This window comes from Ixodes scapularis, unplaced genomic scaffold (genome assembly GCF_016920785.2).
Source record: "Ixodes scapularis isolate PalLabHiFi unplaced genomic scaffold, ASM1692078v2 PGA_scaffold3__209_contigs__length_174095766, whole genome shotgun sequence".
Taxonomy (NCBI): domain Eukaryota; kingdom Metazoa; phylum Arthropoda; class Arachnida; order Ixodida; family Ixodidae; genus Ixodes; species Ixodes scapularis.
Genome location: NW_024609868.1, coordinates 170,273,202 through 170,284,076, shown reverse-complemented (window position 1 = coordinate 170,284,076; position 10,875 = coordinate 170,273,202). Strand labels below are relative to the sequence as shown.

The 10,875-nt window shown below is 46.2% G+C and overlaps 2 pseudogenes; both read left to right on the top strand.

The window, feature by feature from the left end:
• Positions 1-611: 611 nt before the first annotated feature.
• On the top strand, positions 612-2,031 carry LOC115327755 (annotated as a pseudogene).
• A 1,428-nt stretch (positions 2,032-3,459) lies between these two features.
• Positions 3,460-4,662, top strand: LOC115327750 (annotated as a pseudogene).
• Positions 4,663-10,875: the final 6,213 nt, after the last annotated feature.

Genomic DNA, 10,875 nt, shown 5'->3' with positions numbered 1-10,875 from the left:
AGCTTTAGTATTCGTGCGATGCCCTGACCCCTTACCTGCTTCAGTAAGGCTAGTTCTTGCATAAGTATTTTCTTGATTTTGGCAGGGGGCGCTAGTTGTCTGCAAATACTTAAACTAAAAAAATATTGTAAAGTGACGTTTTTTTTGTTTTTTTTACTTTTATCAATACCTATTTCCTAATCAAATGAGTATTAATGATGTTATATTACCGACAGGATCGCGACCAGTGTATTAATGACTTGGTGTTGCATAATAAACTGGAAACCGAAACCAAGAGAAAAAAAGAGAAAAAGACCAGGTTGATAAGAAAAGACGTCTTGGACTGTTATTAATGTTTAATTGTCGCTTCCATACAAGAACTAGCTTCATTTATTTTCCAGCCTTTCCACCATTTATTGTGAGCGAAATTGCGCGTCGGCAGACGCCTGGTTTCGGTTTCCGGAAATGACTATACAATCAGATTCGGCAAAGAGACTGGCCGAAGTTCAGCATCCGGTTTAGTCTAGAGAAAACGAAACCTTCCGCTGTCTTCCCTGGTCTTCTTCTTCCTTTATTCGTTTCGGGTATCGGCTGTCGCTACTGTTACCGCTAGCGAAGTCATTAAGCGCGACTTGTTATAGTAACGTTCAGCGCGATGCCGCCAAGAGCGAAGAAAAGAAGGAAGGTATACATGGGGCCGGATCAGGCTTATGTGATACCTAAGCAAACAAAATCGAACCGAGCGGCGAGGGCCAAGCGTGCAGCAGAGCTCATCAACCTTTCACAAACGTCAGGGGACGGAGATAATTCGAGCCGGTGCTACGAGCTCGACGACTCTAACCAGAGCTCCGACTCCAACGAGGATGAAATCACGTCGGGCGTCACCAGCGATGACCAAGCCACTTCTGATGGCGACAATGAATCCGACGACCCGAGCGAACATGAAGCGCTTTTTCACGACTCATGCACCAGCGAAGATAGGCTGGCATCAGGTGACACGAGTGGAAGCAGCGAAACTGGCGAAACGGCGTCGAGTGGCGGTGGCGAATCTGAGCAAGGGGATCCCGACTTGACTACCAGCGGCGAAGATGAGTCTGACTTCAAAATGTTTGAAGAGCTGTGTAGTGGGCCCCCTATTCCTGGCCAAGACTCGACCCGAGGGCACGTTCTGTTGCTGATTTTGGCATACGTTGTGTCCGCCGGCCTCTCATGGACGCAGACTGAGGGCCTGTTGAGGCTCGTAAACACTCTGTTCGGCGTTTTCGTGGCTCCAAAGTCAAAGTTTCTATTCCGGAAGGTGTGGAAGCAAAGTCAGCAAGGCATGGTGGATTTTCATTTTTTTTGCGACAGGTGCTCAAAACCGCTCATGGTTTGCCAGACGCCCCTTCAAGACAAGAAGGCGAGGTGCTCATAGTGTAAAACCTTGTATGGAGCAGAAGAAATGGTATCAAACGGCACATTTTTTATCAATTTCAACTTGCGCAAACAATGTCATGACCTGGTTAAGAACTGCAGGAAGGCTCTGTGGGACAACCTCGAAAAGATCGCCAGAGATCACGGGACATTTTCACTGACCTGGCTGACGGAGACCTTGTGAACCAAGCACGACAACAGTTTGGCTGCGCAATGGAAGATCTCACTGCTAGTTTCAGTACTGACGGATCTCCAGTATTCAAGTCCAGCAAAAATTCCATGTGGCCCATTCATGTAATGCTCAATGAATTGCCCCCTATCCTCCGGTGGAAAATCCTCTTGCTTGGTGGAATCTGGCTTGGTAAGAAAAAGCCAGACATGTCACTCTTTCTTGACGGGTTAGTGGAACAATTTCGCAGAATCGGCGCAATCAAATGGGTTTGCCACAAGAACGGACGGGCTCTTGAATCCAAAGTCTATGCGGTGTGTTGCATCGCGGATGCTCCTGCCAGAGCAGCAGTGCTAAACCGCAAGCAATTCAATGGCTACTACGGCTGTCCGTGGTGCTACCACAAGGGAACTCTGGTTGATGGTGAGTATAATATTCACAGCAATTGTTCCTTGTCCTTCAAATCATAGACCGTTATCTCCGGACACCATAGTTCAGTTTAAATCTGCTGCGAGACAATATATAGTGCTGCCCAGCTCAGAAAGCTTTATATCACTGGCAAAATAATTACAGTAGTTTCAAATTAAATGGATGTTGCTCGTTGCTCCGGCGTACCTCTAATCTGTTGATGCTCGGTATGAGGTCAAAGTCGGTGAATTGTTGAACTTGGCAAACAGCGAAAGCTATGGACCTGAATCAAACTAATTGGAGCATTGGAGCAAGGCTTAATTGTGACAATGTACCATAACAGTGTTCTTGAGCTTTTCAAAGCTGCTTTTTTTATAGACGCTTTCAGCACGCGCCGGATTGAACCGCCATAGCCGACCTTTTCTTGTCTTACCGAGATGCCGAGCCACTGAGGCGGGCCTTGACGAGCCTCCACAAAGGCGTATTCTACGGAGAAGGACACAGTTACGTCTAAAATGGCAATAACCTCTCCTGCTGCAGCAATGATGAAGTGGAGCGAACGGAATAAGAGGGAACAAAAACTGAAGGTTGGTTATGGCGGCGCTCATGCACAGCTGCCTGAAAGCGTCTATATCTCAGTGAGATGGGGAAATAAATGTCATTTTAATTGAATGTCATTTCACCGCTTGTTAAATCACCTTGTGATCCTGGTCCTGCATGTCGCGTGTGCATGCGCAGCGTGCCATATTAAAGATGCGGATTGGCCTAGCTGTAATATGTCATTTTGCCTAAATGTCATTTAACGTGCCGTCTGAAAGGGGAATTAGCTTTCTTTTGTTTAGCAACTTGGCTTGGGTCGTTCTGTCGTGGAACTCAGCCATGGGACGAGCTGTAAGAGCATCGTCCAGTAATGCCGCAAACGCACATGTCAAAGCAAGTCGTTTTAGCTCTACTGCTAAAATTCCCATTGATTTGCCATCTTGCTGGAAACAAGGGTTACATTTTAATCTTTCTGGGATGATTGTCATCATTTCAGGGGCCTAGCTCCCAAAATGGTTGCTCTATATTCATCCGTGTTGGTGTTTTTACCACCTTCATGCCCAATTACAGAAACCAAAAAAAAAGTGAAGTTATGTACGACATAATGCAGAGGTAGTCTGCATGGTGTTTATTTGTGCTTAATGCAAAATAGGACGGCAGATCTATCTAACGAGGCAGAATATCACTTTCCACGAGACTGCGACCACGGCTCTGCTATTGAGTGACACCTCCCGCGAAGCATCGAAGCCGCCCAGCATAACAAAAACGAAGGGAATGACGATGAATCAAAAATGGCCCTATAATCTCAGATTGTCATCGAGTACTGGTTGTGATAGTGTGTAATCATTCATTGTCTCACAACATTTGCATCTTTCTTCTTTCTAGGCACTCTGAAGTACCCCCACAGTTCCAGTGTGACGGAAAGGACGCGCAGAGGTGTGCTCCAGGACGTGAAAGCGGCTGTGATGACAGGCACCACGAAGCACGGCATGTACGGACCGAGCCCCATTGCAAGACTTCAAGGTTTTGATTTGGTTTGGGGCATAGTGCCCGATTACATGCATTGTTTACTTGAAGATGTTACGAAACAACTGACAGAGTTGTGATTTACAAGCACAGGCGCACCTTTTTACATCGGAAACCAGATGGCTGCTGTAGACCGTAGACTGGCAATGATCCGTCCCCCAAATCTTTTCGCTAGGGCCACACGATGGGTTAGAGAAAGAGATCTATGGAAGGCCAAAGAGTGGAGGTGCGGGATGGTGTATTACGCTATGCCTTGCCTTCATAGCATACTTCCACTCCACTACCTTGCACACTTCACACATTTGTGTCAGGCAGTGTTTCTGCTGTCACAGAAAAGCGTCCACAGGGATGACATCCAAGCTGCTGAAGGGCTTTTGGCACGTTTCCTCCAACAAGTGTCTGCCCTTTATGGTCAAGGTGCAGAAACCTCTAACATACGTCTACTTATGCATTTGCCCAAAACTGTTATGCAGCTTGGCCCTCTGTGGGCTTCATCCATGTTCCCATTCGAAAGTGCAAATGGGACACTTCTGCGCCTTGTAACCGCTGCTAAAGGCGTTCCTCTTCAGGTTGCTGAAAGGTGGGCTGTGAAGCACGCACTGGCACGATTTGGTGAAATGACCAATCTCCCAGCTAACTTTGACCAACTCTTTCGCATGTTTCTCAACATTCAGAATGATTCCGAGGACGGTGTCCTGGGCGTTCCGCAGGAAGTGTCGTTGACAGCTGCTGTGCATAGCCTTCTTGAATGCCATTTTGGCCAGGTACCTACTCTTGAAAGACATCTAAGAACAAGAGTAGTGGGGTTCGAAATCCACAGTCGTGAGAACACGCTCCCTAAGAAGACATGCACAAAATTTGTAAAAATGCGAGATGGTACGCATTTTGAAATTCAGGCTATCTACAAGACTGTAAGGACTGGTGAAATTTGTTTAGTCTGTAAGAGCCTGATTCTTGAAGATTTTGGAACTGGTAGCGTGAAGTACCTACATAAGTGCATTGTGCCCCCTAATGAGGAGAATTTAGTTCTCTTCTCCTCTGACCAGCTTGAGTGCATCTTTGTTTTCAGTGAACTTGAAGATGAATCTTATTTGTGCGACATGCCCAACTTTTATGAGAAAGAATAATTTTTGGGGAAAGGGGGAAGGGCTTGGAATTCGTTTGTGCTTGCTACTGTAAAGGCTGGAAGCCTCAGAGGGACAGCCGGCATTTCACTGAGACTTGGCTTCATCACAAGCCGTGCACGTGCCAGACGGGCAACTCGAACGCCATTTACAACGAATGACGTTTGAGCGGACGGCCAATCAGCGCGCGACACTCCGGGCATGGCACATTCCACGCGCAACAGATTCCGAGCTGATTCGCCGATCACACAAATGTCATTCGTTGTGAATGGCATTCGAGTTGCCCGTGTGGCACGGGTATAAGCCTGTCCGTGAAATGGGGGCCACTCTAAAGCTTTCAGGTGGTTGCTTTCTGAATTCTTGCTACTGACTTTGACCATGCTCATGCTCTGTGTGAACTCCATGCTGCACTTTAATAAGTGAGCAGCGTTCAGTGTTTCTGCTAGCATTGTACCTGCTACCTGCTAGCATTGTACCGGCGTGCTCTTATATTGCTACGGTTATTGAGTTTCCTTGAAGTTTTTCAGTGAATGTGTCGGTGCATTTCATGTACCTTGATTTTGTTTAACTTGTTAAATAAAACTGACTGACATATGCACACACACTGATTCAGTCTTGTGCCTATTACTTCAAATATATAGTGAATTACTAATTTACATTAAAAGTAAATTGTTACAATTTCTGGTTGTAAACAATAATTGATTACTTACATTGTTACTTGACTGGATCAGTTTTTGTTACTTTAAAATAGACACACAAAGCCATAATTTTTGCTTAGTATTTTAAGCACTAAAGATGTCGAATTAGAAGTTGCATACACATACAACTGGCAGGGTACAGTTTGTCTTACTTTAACAAACTTCTGTGAGTTGCTTGTAGTTGTTTGACGGGTGTGTTTGAAGGCCCCACAGACATTTAAAGAAACCTCTTAGAACTTTCTAAAGGGCATTTCAAACCCTTTAAGAAAGATTCTGACGTGGCCCAGAACCTATCAAGAAATGTTAAAGGGTCCTTCAAACCTTTTAAGAAATCTTTGTGGTCCCCCTTAGACCTTTCAAAAGCTTTTGACGGGCCCCTTAGACTCTTAAAGGGTACGTCAAACCCATCAAAACGATTTGATGGGCCCTTTAGACTCCCTTAAAGGGTACTTCAAACCTGTTAAAAATTCTTGAAGGTCCCCTCAAACCCTTTAAAAAGTTTTGAAGGGCCCTTTAGACTTATTTTCAATAGGGATGTTACGAGCATCAGAGGGAAAAATTACACGCGAGATTTTTTTTCTCTCCCTCTCTCTTTCAGAAAGCCCATCCCCAGAAATATGTGCTATCATATGCTTGTGCCATCTTTTAGCGGGCTAGGCTCCCCCACGGAAGCCCATGTATTTAATATACAAATGTGACCGAGTACAGAAACGTTATGTTCGGAAAAGTTTGCCATGCTATTGCTCCATTCTATTATTTACCGATATTTTTGTGCCAAAGTGTTAAGATGTTTACATGTAAATTGAAGGTTCCTCATTCGAACGAACTTCCTGATATATTTTCACTACGGATATTATACAAGTTAATCAGAGTATACAGTTAATTCCTGGATAATAAAAACTCATTGTGATTTTGTAAATTTCGTAGAATCTTTCCCGTACATGGCATGTTTTGTAGTGTCTAAGATGTGTATTACATCGGTAGAAAAATATATTTCGGGCTCACCTTACGCACAATTTTGAGAAACGATGGTCAAAAGAGCATAATTCAAAAATACATCAAAGTGCAAGATTTGCCATATGACTGCAATAAACAAGAAGAATCGAACATCTTGTTTCATTTTAAAAAAGCATTTCCTGGGCTCCCGAGACCAATTTGCCAGAATAAGGTGGATTCGTTTTCGTTTATAAGTTTACGATCATTTCCAGTATTCTGTTACTGAGACAAAAATCTAGCAAACAAAAAAAAAGAACTGTATCATACTTCAACAATCCTGGATTATAAAAAAAAGTTGTACGAAATATTTTCGCAAAATATAATATATGTGATTTTAACAATGTGCTTTTTATTGGAAGGAGCGGGAGCGCTGCGGTAAGTAGAAAATTCATGAGATGATGATTGTACTTGTGAAATTAAAAATTTACATGTGAAACGTAATATTCTATTACGTACTAAATGTTCACATGAAATTAATTATCCAATCTCAATGTATACAAGCAGTAAAATAAAATAAAAATTCGGGAGAGGAGCGTATTGAAATGTTCGATTTGATATCACATTCCTCAAAGAGGGCTGTGGCGAAATATTTTAAAGTAGCACGGGCTTGTAGTAGGCGGCCATTAATATTACATATCGTCGCCAGTTGAGAACTTGGTCGATCTCAAAACGTGCCCGGAAAAGGCGTGTTTGCCCAAAATTAAAATGATAAAAGATTGCTTGAAAACAGTTAAATCATGACCACCTTGAGGCAGGTTTTCTTGAAGACGACTCATTGGAGAAAATTTACAAAGAAGCAGCTCAAGGTCGAGGGCTTCAAAGTTTGCACTTCGTCACCAGTTATGAACTCTGCCGATCTTAAAAAGTTCCTGGATAAGACGCGGGTCCCGAATGTGAAATGATGAATCAACACCCTGAAATAGTCGAACCATGTCCATTTAGAGATAAGTTTACTCAAAGATGGCTCATTGGAGATGTACACCGCCAGTACACCGCAGACGAACTAAGGAAGCGGAAGAATAACATTAATTCATTGGCATTCCCAACTCGCAAGGAGTGCTTTGTCATCAGAATTTTATTGATAAATTTATGTAAACGGGATGAAGGGTGTACATCTCGGTGCGTGCGTAGCCTAGGTGACGATAGCTGCATTAACTTATGTATATATATAAATATACTTCTATCTTATTCTTTAATATACAGAAGTGAGTGGCGCCCGTGTTTGTCTTTTTTTTGTGTACATCTTTTTAGCGCTTTTAGTCATGGTTCAGAACAGTCATCACCAACAACACGCACTTTTTCATTTCAGGCGGTTTCCCGTATCAGCAGCTTATAGACGAGGGTACAAAATTTTATATTTCATAATCAATTAAGTTCTCGGTCGACTTCAAAAAGTTCCTCGATGAGGCGCGGAGCCAGAATTAAAAAGGAAGGATGTAGGAATGCGTCCAAACAGCCAAACCATCCCCAATTTGGGACCGGTTTTCTCAAGAATGACTAATTTAAACGTATTTTTCATTGTACCAAGAAATACTCGAGGCCTTTACATTGTACATTCTGCATTTAGTTGGGTGCTGCGTCATCCTCAAAATGTTCCCTCGCGAGGCGCGGGTACCCAAATTTCAAAAAGCGAATGCGTAAAAAAGGCACGACATGGCTTTGAAGCCGGTTTTCTCAAAAAACGATTAAATGTCGAGCAATTTCTATAGCACCCGGATAGTTTCGAATAGTAAATATTTTATATTTCAAATTTAGCTGGGAACTGGGCAGTCCTTAAAATGTTTCCTGCAAGGAGCGTGTGCCCCAAATTTCAAAAGATGAACGAATGCGTAAAAACAGCCGAAGCATTACCGATTTGAGACCGCTTTTCTCACAAAAGGATTTATTTTGGAGTATTTTCCATACTAGCATAACGGGCTCGGGGTTCTACATTTTATGTTCGACTTCTTGTTTGAAATTTGGACGTCCTCAAAAAGATTCCAGGCGAGGCGTGGGTGCCAACATTTCAAAGGATGACCGAATGCGTAAAACCGGCTGAACCATCCCCACTCTGAGACGATGCTTCTCGGTATGCGTTGATTTTTGTTGATTTTGTATGATAGACGCGGATGATGAAATTATCATCTGCATTTTTGCGTTGTGAGCATTGTGACTGTTGCAGGAGTGGTAACTGTAGCGCACGACCGCGTGCCCCATGCGCTGCGATTATTTCGAATGTTTATTGATATAGTCACGGATGGAAAAGGGCTCGACAATCGTAAACTGAAAATAAAGGTTGTCGGTTGTCGAGTAATTTTTCTCTGCCTTGGAGAGTGCCCGGCTTGCTTAAGCGATCACCCTCTCTGCTCCCTCTTCTCTTTGGACGAGCACCGCACCTAGCCCGGCGTTGCTGGCGTCTGTGTGAACTTCCGTTTCCGCTGATGGATCGAAATGTCCGAGGATAGGGGGCGACTGGAGTCTTCCCTTCAGTCCGTTGAACGCTTGTTCTTGCTCCTCCCCCCCACTGGAAGTTCACATCGTCCTTCGTCAGATGCGTGAGCGGTGCATAAATCTTGACAAAATCGCGAACGAAACGTCTGTATTATGCGCACAGCCCGAGAAATCTCCGTACGGTTTTCCTGTCTGATGGCTTCGGAAATTCGGCGACAGCGGATGTCTTTGCAGGGTCAGGACTTACACCTTGAGCACTCACGACATGGCCCAGGAATTTGAGCTCACCGTAAGCGAACCGACATTTTGACGGCTTCAGTGTCAGTCCGGCATTCTGGATAGCCTGTAGCACGACTCGCAAACGTCTCAGGTGCTAGCCAAAGTCGCTGGCAAATACCACAACGTCGTCGAGATAGACGAGACAACTTTGCCATTTCAAGCGGGAAAGAACGATGTCCATTACGCGCTGGAACGTCGCCGGTGCTGTGCATAGTCCAAACGGCATCACTTTAAATTCGTACAGCCCGTCCGGCGTGACGAAGGCAGTCTTTTCACGATCTCGTTCGTCGACCTCGATCTGCCAGTACCCGTTCTTCAGGTCCATCGACGAAAAGTATCGGCCGTGGCGCAGTCGGTCCAGGGTGTCGTCGATGCGTGGCAGCGGGTAGACGTCCTTTTTTTACAGCGTTCGGTCGGCGATAGTCCACACAGAATCGAAGAGTCCCACCTTTCTTTTTCACAAGGACTACCGGTGAAGCCCACGGGCTGCTTGAGGGCTGGACAATGTCGTCGTCGAGGATTTCTTGGACCTTATTCTGGATGACTTCTCTCTCTCTCACAGAGACACGGTACGGCGACCGATGAACAGGAAGCGCGTTGTCTTCAGTGACACTTCGATGTTTCGCAACGGTCGTTTGGCGCAGCTTTGACGACCTGGAGAAGCACTCATTGAACTCGGCGAGAAGGTCACTGAGTTGTCGTCGTTGTGGGGTAGGCAGGGTTGGGTCGATGTCAAACTGCGAAGGCGGCGTTGTCTTCGGTGGCAACGAAGAGAGGTCTTCTGATATTTCGGCGATTGCGGCTGAGTCCGGGAGTTCCTTGGCGTGACCTACGGCGGTGCCTTTCGTAAGGTGCTGGGCCTCCTGTGGGAAGTTCGTTACGAGTGCGACAGTGTGTCCGTCTTGGAGCTCCGCGATGCCTCTTGCGATGCCGATCCCTCTTCCTAGAAGCAACTGGAGGCTTCCTTCGAGCCAAACGTCGCCGCAGAAAGTCTCATCAACCCCGACGGGTACGAAAACACTTGACCGCGGTGGTAGGTTCACGTGGTTTGCGAGGACTCGTACCGCGGATGACGTCTCTTTGGGTTCCTCCGGTGGTGGAGCAGGTTTTCGTAGCGTCAGCCTGTTTGCTCCGAGGTCGATGACGACGCCATACCCGCAGAGAAAGCCCATTCCGAGGATAACGTCCCTCGAACAATCTTGCAGAACGACGAACTTGACAGGGCACGTCTCACCATGGATTTCGATGCGAGCAGTGCATCTCCCAACCGCCATGATGAGGTGCCCTCTGGCGGTTCGTATTTGAGGTCCATCCCACGGCGTCGTGACTTTTCGAAGGCGGCGGGAGAGCCTCCCACTCACGACTGAGTAGTCTGCTCCGGTGTCCACGAGTGCTGATGCGTCTTGGCTGTCGATGACGACGTTTAGGTTATTAGACACCGCTGCAGGGGCGTCATTTTGGCCTCTGGTAGCATCCGAGTGGGGGCTCTCCGACGTTCGTGGAGGATATTGGCGTCGGTCGTCTTCGGCAACTCCACCTCCAGAGGTTGCCGCGCCTAGTTTTCCCGGCGAGGAGCGAGGGGTGACAGGCTTTCACGTCGGGTTCGGTGCATCGGTGAAGCTGGACGTCGTGGCGACGGCGACCGGAACTATCGGCGGGACGCAGGCTCGGGGGACTGAGGTCGTCGTAGGTACTCGTCGATCTCCCGAGGGCGTTCACCATAACGGGGGCGTGCGTCATTCGGGTGGAACCCCCGCAGCCCGAGTCGTCGGTATGGGCATTGGTGGTAGGTGTGGTTTGCTTCCCCGAAGTG